Below are 11,467 nucleotides of genomic sequence, written 5' to 3' on the forward strand. Positions count from 1 at the left end.
TAGGTTTAGACATATCTCTAAACTTATTTATACTATATATAAGAGTATTCCTATCTTTCAACTAGATTTTTATGTGATTTATGTTAGGTAAAATGAATTGACCCCTTGCAAATTAATTAATTACTAAAGTTAATTAATTAGATCAAATTACATGCAATAGCGTGGCAGCACAAACAAATCACTAAATTATCTAAATGCAGCGGAAAATAAATTTGATACGGGTGATTTGTTTACGAATGAGGAAAACCACGGAGGCAAAACCTCACCGGGTGATTTTAAGGTCACCACTCCCAAGAATCCACTATTATCAATCACAAGCAGTTACAAGTATAAGGAATCTTACCAAACCCTTTGGCCTATCCCGAAATACCAATCTACAGTTGAACCCTTACCCTAATACCCAATTGGACTTATATTGTAGCAGCAATCTTTCCGTTCAATGCATAAATCACAGTACGTGACTAGCCAATGATGCACGGATCCCAGTATGTGACTATCTCCAGCAACTTGAAGAGGTTGTTGACTACAAAGTTCTTCAGTTCATCAATAATAATAATCAAGAAGCTCTTTGGTCACAAAACCCTTGGCGTAAAGACGCAGTAGCTTCTTCAGAGAGAATAATGAACTAGGGCACTTTTTGCATGCGCTCTCTTGTGTGACGGCCTTTAAAATAAGTCATATATATGTCTAGGGTTGTGAGAAAAGAAACCCTATACAAATATACAAGCATGGGCCGAAAATCAGATTTGGAAATTTTGATTTCGTAAGTCTCGATAGAAACAGCTTGTGTTGAGTTTCTGTCAAGTTTCAACATTAAATCTCGATAGAAAGGATTTTGTTGAGACTTCTGTCGAGATTTAGTGAACAATTCTTTCTTCACCTGTTTCTTGGTCAGATCTTCATGGCTTTAACACTTGACTTGAATTCTTGTTTTTTGAAGTATTAAACCCATCCTAGATCTACTTAATTACAAGTAAAGTGCATTTTGTCATTTGTCAAAGGATTTGCCAATTACATAAAATATGTCCCTAACAATCTCCCCATTTGGCAATCTGTGACAAAACCATAACAAACCAAATAATCACGAAAGAAGTCTTAAATCACTAAACTCATAACCATTTGTTGTATTATGAAATAAATCTATCCCTACTACAAACTCTTGAAAAACTTCGTAAGAAGAGAGTTCATGGCAAGATAGACTTTCACAATCTATCTTTCTAAAACACTTAAACAAGACTCATCAAGGCATCATGTGTGAAACAAAAATAAAGATTGCATACATAAAGAAACATGTGCACAAAGAAAGAGAAAAATAGTCACAAGACCGGTGTACATGAGGCTAATGTAACAAGAAAGAGAAAAATACATGTAAACCTTACTACATCCCTAAAAAAGATATACACACTCCCCCTAACAAAAAAAATCCTATACTAACTCTCCCCTAAGTACAAGACTACTCTCAAACCCAAAACTACTCCCCCTTTTCATCACGAATGACAAAGGAAAAGTCACTGAGAGGTCGTCGTCTCGTAATCGCCGAAAGAGTCAGCATCATCCTCATCATCATCAACATCCTCAGAAGGAGAAACTACAGGACGCTCTAGAGAAGGAGAGGGAGAAGGTCCATAGTCGTCGATACGAGCTTGTCAGAGTGCAATGCGTCCTATCCTAGTGTTCATCTAACACATCTCATTAGTGAAATGGTCAAGACGACCACCAAAATCAGCATGCATCTACTGTAGCTGCTCCATGATGGCATCGGAAGTGACACAGCTGCGGAGGAGGAAGGAGTGAAGGTAGATAGAGTCGAGGAAGAGGGTGGAACAGCAGAAGTTGCAGGATCGGTTGTCTCCACTCGTGGCTGCTTCGGTCAAAGCTAGGCCTCGCTCTACCGAATAGAACCAACACATATGGCACCCATGATGGTGAAGAGAGGAGAGGGAGGAATGGGAATGGAGAAGTGCTGAAGGATCTGTGTGATAGCTGAAGGAAAGATGAGCTTATCATGAGTAGCGGTATCCTGATAGACATCAATAATAGATGTGATGAAGTGAAAGGGAAAGTCGATGGTAAGATCCTCCATCAAAGAAAGAAGAAAACGAGCACGAGACTCAGTGATGGAGTTATAGTGAGACAATGGTGTGAAAGTGAATGTCATCACCATGTTAAGGAATCTCGGGCCTTTTGCAAAACCCGAGCATGGGGTGTTGAGCTTACCACCCCATATGGAAGGAGTCTCACAAAAGTGAGAGATAAGCTTATCTCTGGACACAGTCCATAGACAATCACAACCAGGGTAGTCAGAATGCGCTACCCTAAGGACTCGTAGTACCTCGGCAACAAGATCCGGAGTAACTACAATACGTGTACCTCTGAATGTAGAAACAAAATGAGGCACAAAGGTATCGATGTCATGTATGTTGGAGTAGAACTCCTGTATAAATACAACGGGACAACGTACGAGTTTCTCACAGAGAGATACCCATCCCCGAGTTCGAATGACATCGGGTAGCGTAGTGTCAGAGAAATCCAACAGAATAACCTGGCGTTTCGGATGAACGCCACAGGCTTGGAAGTTCTCAAAGAAGTCCATCTTGGCCTTCTCATCACGGAACTAAATATGAAAGGGTACGGGAGGAGTAGAAGAAGAGGATGACCTGGAACCATGACGAGGGTTCCGAGTCGGAGTAGATTTGTGTTGTTTGTTTGGGTGCCATAACATAGTCTATCCGAGAGAGAGAGAGATAGAGAGAGAGAGAGAGCATAAGGAAACACATGTTCAGAATAGAAAGAAGGAAAAGAACGTATGCATGAAAAAATGCATGAACATGTGACATGTAAAAGTAAAGACATCATGGGGGTCACCCAATATAGACCTAACGACACTAAAAAACAATAATCAATCACACACATATAAATATGTATGAAACATAGTTATAATGCAAATGGAATGCAATGCATGAGCATGTGATAGCAATTTCATAAACCCCAACCAATAAATTTCACAAAAAACGCAAAAACCCCAAAAATTTCCCAAAAACTCAAAACCTAGGTCTAAAATGCATTAATGCATGTAGAAAGAGGGATTGAGAAGTCTTACCAAGTGATTCGAGCTTGGATTAGGCCGAGAAAGGAGTGGGTTGATGGATTTTGGTAAGAAAGAGATTTGTTAAGAGAGATGAGAGAAAAGTGAAATATAAATCGTGCCTCAGCTATATATAGAAAACGTAGCTCAATGGATCGAGATATCTATTGAGAAATTGTCGAGCACTAAATCTTGACAAAAATGAATCTGTCGAGGTGCTGTCAAGGATCTGTCGACGGCAAAAATCACCTTGATGGATCGAACAATCTGTTGAGAGTCTATCGAGCAGACAAAGAGCAAAGAAATTTGGCTCGATGGATCGAAGACACTGTCAAGAAGCTATCAAGAGAAAACCCAGAAATTTCGATGGATCGAGAATCTGTCGAGACCTGAAGAAGAAAGCTCGATAAAAAGGAATCTGTCAAGGATGTGTCGAGAAGCTGTCAAGCTTGAAGAAAGAAGGTTTTTCAAGATAGGAAAAACACATAGAGATGAATGCAACAAACAAGCAACTCAAAAAAACATCCAAGCTACATAGTAAGCTCTCAAAACTCATCTCAAACAAGATGCAAAGCATATAGATCCAAAAGCACACACACACACACGCACACTAAACAAGTCTAACCAATTTTATATTTCAAAAACAAGTTAAGATAGTTTAGTGAGCATATATTAACATATATATCTCCTGTGATGTCCAAATCACATTGTACCTGCATATGTATCAAAAGTAGTAAAGAGTTTGCGTGTTGTGTGTGACACATAGCAAGAGTGCATAAGTGTCCATATTATGAAGATTTGAGACTAGAGAAAATCAAATACACTCACACAAAATCATAACTTCTTGATGTGGATTATCACCTTCGAGGTACATCTTATAACTCCCACATCTCTTAGAAACACGCTTGCAATCATATTAAAAGCATTTTGATTCTTTTTGCTTTTATTTTCATTGCATTTTTTTAAGCACAGCATGCATGGGCATATAAGAGCGAAGAAATACCCAATTATGTAAGCTTTAACGTCGCAATTTTGCTATGCCGAAGCATACAGATGTTATACATGATTGGCAGGTTTTAGTGGTGAGATGGTTATTTATGCATTTCTCTTAGGATTTTCTAGTCATTCCCATCAATAAGAGTAATATGAGTATGAGATATAAGAGACAATCTTAATCGTACTTATCACAAACACGAGTCACAAAGCTCACTTGCTTAATTGTGCATTGAGATGCTCATCTAAGCTACAAGAGATACAAAGTTTAGAAAACTTTGTTTCAATGGCCATCCAGGGTACACAAGTACCAATATACACAAACACACACTGTTTTTGTATTTTTATGATTTTTTTTAAAACATTTTATGTGAAACAAACTAAAACAAAACTGAAAGCAAACAAACAAAAACATGGAAACATACAAAGGATAAAACTAGACTGACTCAAGAACCAGAAAGCAAAACAAACAAGTAATGCAAAAACATAAAAGGAGAGAAAGAAAAAGTGACTGAATCACTTTGAGCATTTTTTCTTTCCAAACAGTGGTTTTGGAGGAAGATCATTTCCTCGAGTTGAACCTTTGTTGCGAAGGTGAGGGGAAAGAATTGAAACTGTTCAAGTTCAAAAGGAACATGAGGGCCTTGAGAAGATCACCAAGAGGTCCCAAAAATGGTGGAATCTAACCTTGACCACTAGATTATAACACACTATTGCTCTGTTGAGTGGCTAACCACTTATAGCAACTAGTATGTAACCCGTGCGGTATGGATATAATTTAATAAAACAATGAAAAAAAATATTTCATTTTATTATTTAAGTGATACTATTGGTTTTGTTTTGTTTTTTTTTTATTATTAATCATCAGTTTATTCATGTTTAAAAGGTTTAGTTAAGTCTAATTCATATTATTAACTAGAAAATTTCATTAACAAAACTTAGCATTATGTAATTTTTTTACAATTGCATGGATATACTTAAATAATATACATTAAGATGCATAGTATAATTCTTATATATATTATTTAAATACTATTGATAAATAGTCATTCTTATATTTTTGTTAAGTCTTTAAAAAATCTTGTAAGGATATTATTAGGTAGATTTATTCATGTTTAAAAGGCTTAGTTAAGTCTAAATTCATATTATTAACCAGAAATTTTCATTAACAAAACTTAGCATTATGTAATTTTTTTACATTTGCATGGATATACTTAAAAAATACACATTAAGATGCATAGTATAATTCTCATATATATAATTTGAATACTATTGATAAATAGTCATTCTTATATTTTGTTAAGTCTTTAAAAAATCTTGTAAGGATATTATCAGGTAGAAAATGTAAATTGTCCATATTTTTTTTTGTTTAAAATTTATTAATTCTTAATTTTTGATATTGTGAAGCACTTTTTTTTTTCATTTTTTGCTTGCTTATTTTCTAAGTGATAATTGTCTGCTTCATAATGTTTTTTTAATTATGATTTATTTATAGGAAAACTTCATATGATGTAACGAAATTTTTTTATTCATTTGGATTTAAAAAAATTGAAATCAATATTGAAAATGAATATATAAGTTAGAATAATATTATTATAAATATCTTTTGTGCAATTTAAACGTATTTGCTTGCTTGTTTTCTAATTAATAATTATCTACTTTTAATTTTATGTAAATCAATGTAATTTTCAACAATTAATACTGGACATGAGAAGGGGTGAAAGGGAATTGTAGATGTTAGAGCCATGAAATAATAAAACATAGCAAACAAATTTCAGTTGTATATAACTTTGACAATAATATTGGTTAATTCGGTGGTTCTGAACTATAACACATAGAACCAAGTCAAACAAATGAATAAATTTACTTGCATAGTGTACAAAACTAACAAAAAATTCAAATGGAGCAAATAATGCTTAGCCCGAAAACACATAACAAAGTTTTTCTAGACTCAAACATGTTAGTAGTATAAACTTAAAGACTTTTAGTAAACAATCAAAAAGGAAGAAGCACCACAAATTAATCCCACAACCCACTCATATTTTACATGATAATAATGATATAATAAGTACATACAAAACATGATTGGCAGGGAACATTCAAAAGGTATATATGTCCCATGCAAACTCGGTTTCTTCATGTGGGCTTGGTTGGAACAAAAGAAGGAAATCATATGGCCAATAAACATTAACTTAAAGGAACTGGAAAAAGAGGGGGTGGGGGTTAATGGAGACTCTGCCTTTTTGATCTTCATCATACCACTAAAAAAAAAACGAAAGTACAAATTGTAAACCAAATTGGGGAAAAAATAAGAATATGAAAGCAAGGGTGATAGAGAGAAACTACCTTTAATGCCTTTAAAAACTCAGAGTAAAGATTATGCATTTGAGAGATAGACGAAAGCTAAATGTGAAGATCTATGCGAGAGTGAAAGTTTGTGTTAGTTTTAACTTTTTAGTGGTGGAGGCGTAGGAATGTGTTTTTTTTTTTTTTTGGTGTGGAAAATGTGGCTGAATGTTGTAGAAGGTTGTATGTTTATGCTTACCCGAACAATGAATTGGATGGTAGGGATTTTTATAGTGTGCAAGTTAAATTTTTTTGCTTAGGTGAATGAACTTGATTATTGTGGTTTTCTAACTTCCATGTTAGGTGTTAATGCATGCACAAAAATTTAAAATTTTAGATAAGATACATGATGCAAAATTAACTATCCAATTTAGAATTTAAATTTTATTTTCTCTTAGCTTTGATTATATATATATATATATATATATATATATATATATATAATTCCTTAGGCACAAAAATTAAGAAAGGATTTTAGAGTGATTGGGATTGATGTGAAAAAAAACGAGTGAAGAGTCAGGTTTTTATATTCAATGAGATGTAACTACAAATTTTTGATAATCATAAGGATAAGGTTGATTACACTTTGAATTTTCCACAATCGATAATCATTCATTTTGGCAAACCATTAAGGAAATCATAATTGTAAAACTTTTGCAAAGCTTAACAAAGGAACATAAAATTGCATCTTATTATTTAAGTGATGCTACAAGGAGGGTAAAAAAATACAATAAAAAAGACTTAAAGAAGCCTATTCACCAACTTAAACATTTCAAAGTCGATTTAGCATTTTTTGCACGTAACTACAAATTCTTCATAACTGTAAAGATAAGGTTCATCTCGGTTCCAATGTCCCATTCCAATTTTGTGGCAAGCTTGAAAGTTTGGAATTCAAACAATTCCCTAGTTTCCTTGCAACTTGTTATGAAACAGGAAATAAACATGTAACATCAATCATAGGCAAACAAAAAAACTTTTATAATTAAAGAATAAAAATTATTTACAAAAAGGACGAAAATAATTGGCAAATGAAAGAAATGAGTAATCAAGCCTTAGAAATGGTTGGAATTCGTTTTGCTGACCATAAACCAGGACCATTAAAATTCTAAGTTTCCTTGCAACTTGTTGTGAAACAGAAAATAAACATGCAACATCAATGATAGGAAAACAAAAAAAAATTATCATTAAACAAAAAAAATTATTCAAAAAAATGAATGAAAGTATAGGCAGATGAAAGAAAGAAGTAATCAAACCTTAGGAAGCTTAAACCAGGACCATTAAAATTATGAGTATAATCGGAATATATGGAAAACTTCTTCTTATATAAGATATAAAAATACCCAAATACATGTATTATTGATACCGAGAGATTCTTTTCAAATTCCATAGCATTTATTGAAGAAGAGAGGAGATGTATATTAAGGTGCCTAAATTGGTGTGGTAACTGGGTACATGCATCGTTAGCTAAGTAGGAGAGGAAGGATTTTGGGTTTTTATTATTGTAGAAAGAGAGGTGAACTTGGAAATACGTGGGTGTGGAAAAAAGAAAAAGAAAAAAAAAACACACCGGAATTACAACTGGTCCCACTTAAATGTAAACAAATGGAGCCACATGAATCTTGACACATGGCACAAAATTAGGAATCTAATTTAGAATTGCAATTTGAGTTTCTCTCTGCTTCACCTATTATATATATATATATATATATATATATATATATATATATATATATATATATATATATATATATATATATTTGGACGAGTGTGTCCTGAAACTCCATAGTGATGACAAAAATACGGCTTCTTTGGTTGAGACTTCTTATTTTTAGCCTTATTGCTCTTAGGGTTTCTAGTCTCTTTCTTCTCTATCTTAGGGGGCGCTCCTAGAATAGATTTACCTTTGTCTAGATTGTTCTCACTAGCTATCTCAGTTTTAGTTTCATTTTTCTCAAGATTTTCATTATTAGCAGGTGAGACAAAAACAGTCTTAATAGAGGAGGCTATATGAGAAGAGTTTGAGAGTTCATATGCCAAGCTGGTTCTGCCAGAAGCTAATTTCTGGAGATTCAGCATTTCATCCAGCTTTGCACTGGAAGTCCTCTCTAATGGAGCTCAAACTTGGAACAATTCTGCTTCAAGCTTCCTGGTTCTTTCAGCCAAGAAGTTGTTCTCGAACCTCAGTGCTCCAATGGTTTGATTTGCTTCATCAACCTTTGTGGATAGCTCCTCTCGTTCCAGTTCCATTTCACTAAGCTTCTTAGTAGATAGCCTATACAACTTCTCATGCTTTTCAGATACCTTGTATAACTTTGCATAGGCTGTATGGATGTCATCTTGTTCATCAATCTTCTTGAACTAAGATTCCATCAAGTCCTCTTCTTCATCCACTACTTCTACAAGCTCCTCAGTAGGATCCACTATGGCAGTGAAAGCACTCAAGATTCTCTTGTCATCACTGTCATTTGACTCAGTCTCAAGCTCAGTATCACTCATGGTAGCAGCAAGAGCCTTGCTTTTCCTAATCGACTTGAGATATGTTGGACATTCTTGTTTCATGTATCCAAAACATTGACATCCGAAGTTCGAAGGGAAGAGTATACTGACTGCCATCCTTAGCATCCTTCTTCCCTCTGTCTTGACTTTTGAATTGAGAAGAACTGAATTACTTACGGTCCTTGTCAAAAACTTTCACATTGGCATTCTTCATGAACTTCTTGAACTGTTTAGTGATGTAGGACTTCATCTTGGAATCTTCATCATCTAAAGACTCACCAGTCTCATTACTTTTGGCCTTCAGTTCCATATTCTTACTTTTGGTTCCTTTCCCAAGTCTAGTCAAACCCAATTCGTAGGTTTGCAAGTTGCCAATCAGCTTCGTTAAAGGAATGGTGTCAATGTCCTTTGATTCTTCAATCGTTGTTATCTTGGCACGAAATCTCTCAGGGAGATATCTGAGCACATTTCTCACAATCTTGGGCTCGGGAATATGATCACCAAGATTGAATGCTAAGTTCACTATGTCCTTCAGCTTGGCATAGAACTCATCGAACGTCCCATCCTCTTCCATCTTTATTTCCTCAAAGCTAGTCGTGAGCCGTAGTTTCTTCATAGATTGTCTGGAGGATGGTTCATGCTTCCTTTGCAGTTTCAGTTGAGGATATTTATTGAACTCCTCATTTGTTACCGCATTGAATAGGGCATTCAATGCTCTGTTGTTGAAGTTTGCCGCTTTAATCTTGGCCTTATCCCAATCAGCCGGCTCTTCCTTTGGCTTCATCCAGCCAATTTCCACAACTTGCCAGACCTTGTCATTTAAAGACTGCAAGAAACAGGGGTCAATGGATCACACAGTAAAGATTAAAACCTAATCAGAGTGTGCCTGCTTTGATACCACTTGTTAGGTTAAAATGAATTGACCTCTTGCAAATTAATTAATTACCTAAGTTAATTAATTAGATCAAATTACATGTAATAGCTTGGCAGCACAAACAAATCACCAAATTATCTAAATGCAGCAGAAAATAAATTTGACACTGGTGATTTGTTTACGAATGGGGAAAACTATCGAGGCAAAAACTCCACCGGATGATTTTAAGGTCACCACTCCCAAAAATCCACTATTATCAATCACAAGTGGTTACAAGTATAAGGAATCTTACCAAACCCTTTGGCCTATCCCGAAATACTAACTTACAGTTGAACCCTTACCCCAATACCTAATTGGAATTGTATTGTAGCGGCAATCTTTCTGTTTAATGTATGAATCTCAGTACGTGACTGACCAATGATGCACGGATCCTAGTACGTGACTAACTCCAACAACTTAAAGAGGTTGTTGGCTGCAAAGTTCTTTAGTTCATCAACAATGAAGATCAGGAAGCTCATTGGTCACAAAACCCTTGGTGTAAAAACGCAGTAGCTTCTTCAAAGAAAATAATGAACTATGGCACTTTCTGCATGCATTTTCTGCATGCGCTTTCTTGTGTGACGACCTTTAAAATAAGCCTTATATATGTCTAGGGTTGTGAGAAAAGAAATCTTATACAAATATTCAAGCATGTGCCGAAAATCAGATCTATAAATTTTGATTTCGTAAGTCTCGACAGAAACAGCTTGTGTCGAGCTTCAACATTAAATCTCAATAGAAAGGATTCTGTCGAGACTTCTGTCGAGATTTAGTGACAACTATTTCTTCACTTGTTTCTTGGTCAGATCTTCATGGCTTTAACACTTGACTTGAACTCTTGTTTCTTGAAGCATTAAACCCATCCTAGATCTACCCAATTACAAGTAAATTGCATTTTTTCAAAGGATTTGCCAATTACATAAAATATGTCCCTAACAGTTTAAAAATATCCTCATTAATAAATGGTAACTTCATTTAGAAATAGGGTCATAAATGTCAATAACAAATTTCATTTTGAATTCAAAAAAAGAACTCCTAAAATTTAGGATTTTTTCATTTACATTCAACAAAGAAATTACAGTTAATGTTTATCTCTAAAATTTATTATTTTTATTTGTTTTAAAAATAAAAAATATATTTTTAATTATATTAGAGACAAATTATTAACTTTTATCCAAATAGAATAGAAGAAGTGCTCAGAGGATAGTGTATATATATGTTAAACCCATCAAGCTCAATTGTAATTTTTCTTGAAATTAAGTTTTCCATTCCTTCATTATGTTATACATCCCTTTTATTAATTTTTTACAAAGACAAATATTGTCATTATGCCACTCTCTCAAGTCCCATCGCACTCTAGTCTATTTTCAAAGGTACTTCTTTTTAATTGTTTTTGTTGAATATTCAAAAGTTATTGGAGGGGGTCAAAGTCAAACCAACCATCAACGGTTTAGAGAACGGAACTGACTAAAGTCATGGATAACTGCAAGTTACCAGCATTTGGATCATAGTAAAACTGTGACTATTTTTTTTTATCCTTGCACGAACCTATAAAGTTTTACTAGAATAGATTTTTTATATTATCAATAAAATGTAAATAATAATTTAATGGACAAAGTTTAGCTACAAAATTG

The sequence above is a fragment of the Castanea sativa genome, chromosome 4 (genome assembly GCF_040712315.1).
Source record: "Castanea sativa cultivar Marrone di Chiusa Pesio chromosome 4, ASM4071231v1".
Taxonomy (NCBI): Eukaryota; Viridiplantae; Streptophyta; class Magnoliopsida; order Fagales; family Fagaceae; genus Castanea; species Castanea sativa.